Below are 5,994 nucleotides of genomic sequence, written 5' to 3'. Positions count from 1 at the left end.
ACTGTAGATCACTATGGGAGCACCACTATACTGTAGATCACTATGGGAGCACCACTACACCACTATCCTGTAGAGCACTATGGGAGCACCACTATACTGTAGATCACTATGGGAGCACCACTACACCACTATCCTGTAGAGCACTATGGGAGCACCACTATACTGTAGATCACTATGGGAGCACCACTATACTGTAGAGCACTATGGGAGCACCACTACACCACTATCCTGTAGAGCACTATGGGAGCACCACTACACCACTATACTGTAGAGCACTATGGGAGCACCACTATACTGTGGATCACTATGGGAGCATCACTACACCACTATACTGTAGAGCACTATGGGAGCACCACTATACTGTTGAGCACTATGGGAGCACCACTACACTGTAGATCACTATGGGAGCACCACTACACTGTAGATCACTATGGGAGCACCACTATACTGTAGATCACTATGGGAGCACCACTATACTGTAGATCACTATGGGAGCACCACTACACCACTATCCTGTAGAGCACTATGGGAGCACCACTATACTGTAGATCACTATGGGAGCACCACTACACCACTATCCTGTAGAGCACTATGGGAGCACCACTATACTGTAGATCACTATGGGAGCACCACTATACTGTAGAGCACTATGGGAGCACCACTACACCACTATCCTGTAGAGCACTATGGGAGCACCACTACACCACTATACTGTAGAGCACTATGGGAGCACCACTATACTGTGGATCACTATGGGAGCATCACTACACCACTATACTGTAGAGCACTATGGGAGCACCACTATACTGTTGAGCACTATGGGAGCACCACTACACCACTATACTGTAGAGCACTATGGGAGCACCACTATACCACTATACTGTAGAGCACTATGGGAGAACCACTATACTGTAGATCACTATGGGAGCACCACTACACCACTATACTGTAGAGCACTATGGGAGCACCACTATACTGTAGAGCACTATGGGAGCACCACTATACTGTAGAGCACTATGGGAGAACCACTATACTGTAGATCACTATGGGAGCACCACTACACCACTATACTGTAGAGCACTATGGGAGAACCACTATACTGTAGATCACTATGGGAGCACCACTACACCACTATACTGTAGAGCACTATGGGAGAACCACTATACTGTAGATCACTATGGGAGCACCACTACACCACTATCCTGTGGCCGTCCATGTCTAGTCAAAGACTATAACATTCAAATAAAATACAATTGTATTGGTTACATACACATGGTTAGCAGGTGTTATTTAGAGTGTAGCGAAATGCCCATTACATTAATCACTATGGGCAATACAACATATTCCTACTAATATCACCGTGCCAAAACTGAATTTTCCTTCTAATTTCACTGTTGCATTTGTAAAAGTTTGAAGCCAGTATCATTTGGTGAGCAACATTCCCACTGTGCATTAAAGATCAAAGGAAATGGTTTAGTAGGATGTCAGCTTTGCTCTGAAGGGAGGGGAAGGGGAGTGCGAGGAAGGTGGTGGGGGGTTATTGCATATGATACATGGATAGTTCTATCTGTAATGATATGCCAGTGAATAAATGGTCTCAAGCATAGTCAGCTTCAGTCAATATAATCTACCAGAAAAGGTGTTCATTAATCTTACCGGGCTGTGGCTAATCATGTCCATCTACTTGAACCCACGTGAACGTCTCACCTGCTTACAGTATGTTATTTTCATTAATGTTTCACACTGAAGTCCACAGCCAGCAGGCAAGCAGTTAGGCAGGCAAACAGTTAGGCTGCAGGGCAGGCAAGCAGTTAGGCTGCTGGGCAGGCAAGCAGTTAGGCTGCTGGGCAGGCAGGCAGTTAGGCTGCTGGGCAGGCAGGCAGTTAGGCTGCTGGGCAGGCAAGCAGTTAGGCTGCTGGGCAGGCAGGCAGTTAGGCTGCTGGGCAGGCAGTTAGGCAGGCAAGCAGTTAGGCTGCTGGGCAGGCAGGCAGTTAGGCTGCTGGGCAGGCAGGCAGTTAGGCTGCTGGGCAAGCAGTTAGGCAGGCAGGCAGTTAGGCTGCTGGGCAGGCAAACAGTTAGGCAGGTAAGCAGTTAGGCAGGCAAGCAGTTAGGCAGGCAGGCAGTTAGGCTGCTGGGCAGGCAAGCAGTTAGGCAGGCAGGCAGTTAGGCTGCTGGGCAGGCAAACAGTTAGGCAGGTAAGCAGTTAGGCAGGCAAGCAGTTAGGCAGGCAGGCAGTTAGGCTGCTGGGCAGGCAAGCAGTTAGGCAGGCAAGCAGTTAGGCTGCTGGGCAGGCAGGCAGTTAGGCAGGCAAGCAGTTAGGCAGACAGGCAGTTAGGCTGCTGGGCAGGCAAACAGTTAGGCAGGCAAGCAGTTAGGCAGGCAGGCAGTTAGGCTGCTGGGCAGGCAGTTAGGCAGAGTTTTTAAAAGTTTATATATGTTTTAACCTTTTATTTAACTAGGCAAGTCAGTTAAGAACAAATTTGTATTTACAATGCCGGCCTACACTGGTCAAACCCGGACGACGCTGGGCTAATTGTGTGCCGCCCTATGGGACTCCCAATCACGTGAGACAGAATGGATTCAAACCAGGGTGTCTGTAGTGGCACCTCTAGCACTGACATGCAGTGCCTTAGACCGCTGCGCCAACCAGAAGCCCAGGTGAGCCAAGGCTTAATCATTGTCTCTGTGACTCTGCTCTGATCCATCCACCAACCTATATTCATTATCTCTACTGTTGGACTCAGCTCTGATGTACACTACCGTTCAAAAGTTTGGGGTCACTTGGAAATGTCCTTAAAAGAACATCAAATGGATCAGAAATACAGTGTAGACATTGTTGTAAATGAGTACAGAGGCCCATTATCAGCAACCATCAGTCCTGTGTTCCAATGGCACGTTGTGGTAGCTAATACAAGTTTATCATTTTAAAAGGCTAATTTATCATTAGAAAACCCTTTGCAATTATGTTAGCACTGCTGAAAACTGTTATTCTGATTAATGAAGCAATAAAACTGGCCTTCTTTAGACTAGTTGAATATCTGGAGCATCAGCATTTGTGGGTTCGATTACGGGCTCAAAATGGCCAGAAACAAAGACCTTTCTTCTGAAACTCTTCAGTCTATTCTTGTTCTGAGAAATGAGGGCTATTCTATGTGAGAAATTGCCAAGAAACTGAAGATCTCTTACAACGCTATGTACTACTCCCTTCACAGAACAGCGCAAACTGGCCCTAACCAGATAGAAAGAGGAGTGGGAGGCCCCGTATGCAAAACACCAGTCTCAACGTCAACAGTGAAGAGGCGACTCCGGGATGCTGGCCTTCTAGGCAGAGTTGCAAAGAAAAAGCCATATCTCAGACTGGCCCCCGAAAAAGAAAAGGTTAAGATGGGCAAAATAACAGACACTGGACAGAGGAACTCTGCCTAGAAGGCCAGCATCCCGGAGTCACCTCTAGACTGTTGACGTTGAGACTGGTGTTTTGAGGGTACTATTTAATGAAGCTGTCAGTTAGCTCTGTGTGCAGCAGGTAACTAATTGGCTCCTGCTCAAATAACAAATTCTCCGCTTATCCACTGTCAAACTCAAAGACATCTTTAATTTTAAATAGATTCTCGCTCGCCTTTCCTCGTTCAAGTTTCCTGGCATATGAAATACCCACTGCATGTTGATTAAGCCTTAATGGAATTATGAAGAAGTAGAGTGATGGCCTACTTTACATTTTCAGAGAGCGGCAGACAGCAGCTCACCGTTATGATCTTTTAACATACTTTATCCGAAAGGGAGAAGTAAACCCCTGGGTAAACAATCTGATCAACCTTTCAGTCACTTTGATTAGACAATCTGATCAACCTTTCAGTCAGTTTGATTAGACATTCTCTCAGCCGCTCATTCTTTGCAGTCTTTTCCCACCTGCATGCAATATCATTAGATTTTTCTTATCCTTATTGTTATCCTCTGTAGCTCAGTTGGTAGAGCATGATGTTTGCAACACCAGGATAGTGGGTTCAATTCCTGGCACTACCTATACGTAAAATGGATGCACACATGACTGTAAGTTGCTTAGGTTAGAAGTGTTTTTCTGAATGGCATATATATTTATTAAATATGATATTATTTCCACTCATACAAACATAGTGGAATGTTTTGTTTTTCTTTATTGATGTGTCAGAACATTCGATTAACTCAATTATCAAAACAATCCTTGACTTAATTAGCTAAAAAGATAAACTTTTCCTAAGGTTAGGGTTAGGGTTAGGGTTAGGGCTAGGGTTAGGGTTGGGGTTAGGGTTAGGGCTAGGGTTAGGGTTAGGGTTAGGGTTAGGGTTAGGGCTAGGGCTAGGGTTAGGGTTAGGGTTAGGGTTAGGGCTAGGGTTAGGGTTAGGGTTAGGGTTAGGGCTAGGGTTAGGGTTAGGGTTAGGGTTAGGGTTAGGGCTAGGGTTAGGGTTAGGGTTAGGGTTAGGGCTAGGGTTAGGGTTAGGGATAGGGTTAGGGTTAGGTTAGGGTTAGGGTTAGGGTTAGGGCTAGGGTTAGGGTTAGGGTTAGGTTAGGGTTAGGGTTAGGTTTGAAAAAAAACTGACGAATCTGATATGCACTGGCACAGGCAAAACTTTAAATAAATGGTAAAAACCTTGTATAAAATACCTTGATTAAGAACAGGGGAGGGAAAAAAAGGGGGGGGGGAGAAGGAAAATAAATAATATTGATAAAAAGGTTACCCGGAAGATAAAACCTAGGTTTGCAACCCAAGATGCAATCCCTAAGGGATAGAGGCCAAAACCCAAGGTCAAGACCACCAACCTGAAATTAGGATGGTCATAGACATACAGGGGTTGAAGTTCGGCACACCAGCTCCAAGAGTTAGGGCCAAACGGGGTGATATAAGGGTCAAGAGGGTATAAGGGTTAGAATTAGATGAGGGGGTATGAAAGTTAGATAAGGGGGTATAAGGGTTAGGGTTAGATAAAAAGGTATAAAGGTTAAGGTTAGATAAGGGGGTATAAGGGTTAAGGTTAGAACTAAGGTGATGTAAGGGTTAAATAAAGAGATATAAAGGGTTGAACTTAGGGTTAAATAAGGGGATGTAAGGGTTTGGGTAGGTAAGGGGGTATAAAGGTTAGGGTTAGATAAGCAGGTATAAGGGTTAGGGTTAGATAAGGGGGTATAAAGGTAAAGGTTAGAGCTAAGGGGATATAAGGGTTAAATAAATAAATATAAAAGGTTAAGGTTAGGATTATAAGGGAATATAAGGATTAGGGTTAGGTAAGGGGGTATCAAGGTTAGGATTAGGTAAGCAGGTATAAAGGTTAGGGTTAGATAAGGGGATATAAAGGTTAAGGTTAGAACTAAGGGGGTATGAGGATTAGGGTTAGGGCTAGGGCTAAGGCTAGGGTTAGGGCTAGGGCTAGAGCTAGGGCTAGGGTTAGGGCTAGGGCTAAGGCTAGGGTTAGGGCTAAGGCTAAGGCTAGGGCTAACCCTAACCCTAACCCTAAGGTGTTTTGTAAATCTCTTCTGGTGAACCATGATTTATTCCATTTTGTTGTTCAAGTGGAGTATGGTTGGGGAGTCGAGGTGTGCTGATACTGCTGTGCTATGATGCTGTGTTTCTACCATGCTGTGTTGCTACCATGCTGTGTTGTCATGTTGTGTTGCTACCATGCTGTGTTGTCATGCTGTGTTTCTACCATGCTGTGTTTCTACCATGCTGTGTTGCTACCATGCTGTGTTTCTACCATGCTGTGTTGCTACCATGCTGTGTTTCTACCATGTTGTGTTTCTACCATGCTGTGTTGCTACTGTGATGTGTTGCTACCGTGATGGGTTGTCATGTGGTGTTGCTACCGTGATGTGTTGCTACCATGCTGTGTTGTCATGTTGTGTTGCTACCGTGATGGGTTGTCATGTTGTGTTGCTACCATGCTGTGTTTCTACCATGATGTGTTGTCATGCTGTGTTTCTACCGTGATGTGTTTCTACCATGTTGTGTTTCTACCGTGA

The sequence above is a fragment of the Salmo salar genome, chromosome 09 (genome assembly GCF_965601325.2).
Source record: "Salmo salar chromosome 09, fSalSal1, whole genome shotgun sequence".
NCBI lineage: Eukaryota > Metazoa > Chordata > Actinopteri > Salmoniformes > Salmonidae > Salmo > Salmo salar.
Note: the sequence above shows the minus strand (reverse complement) of the source record.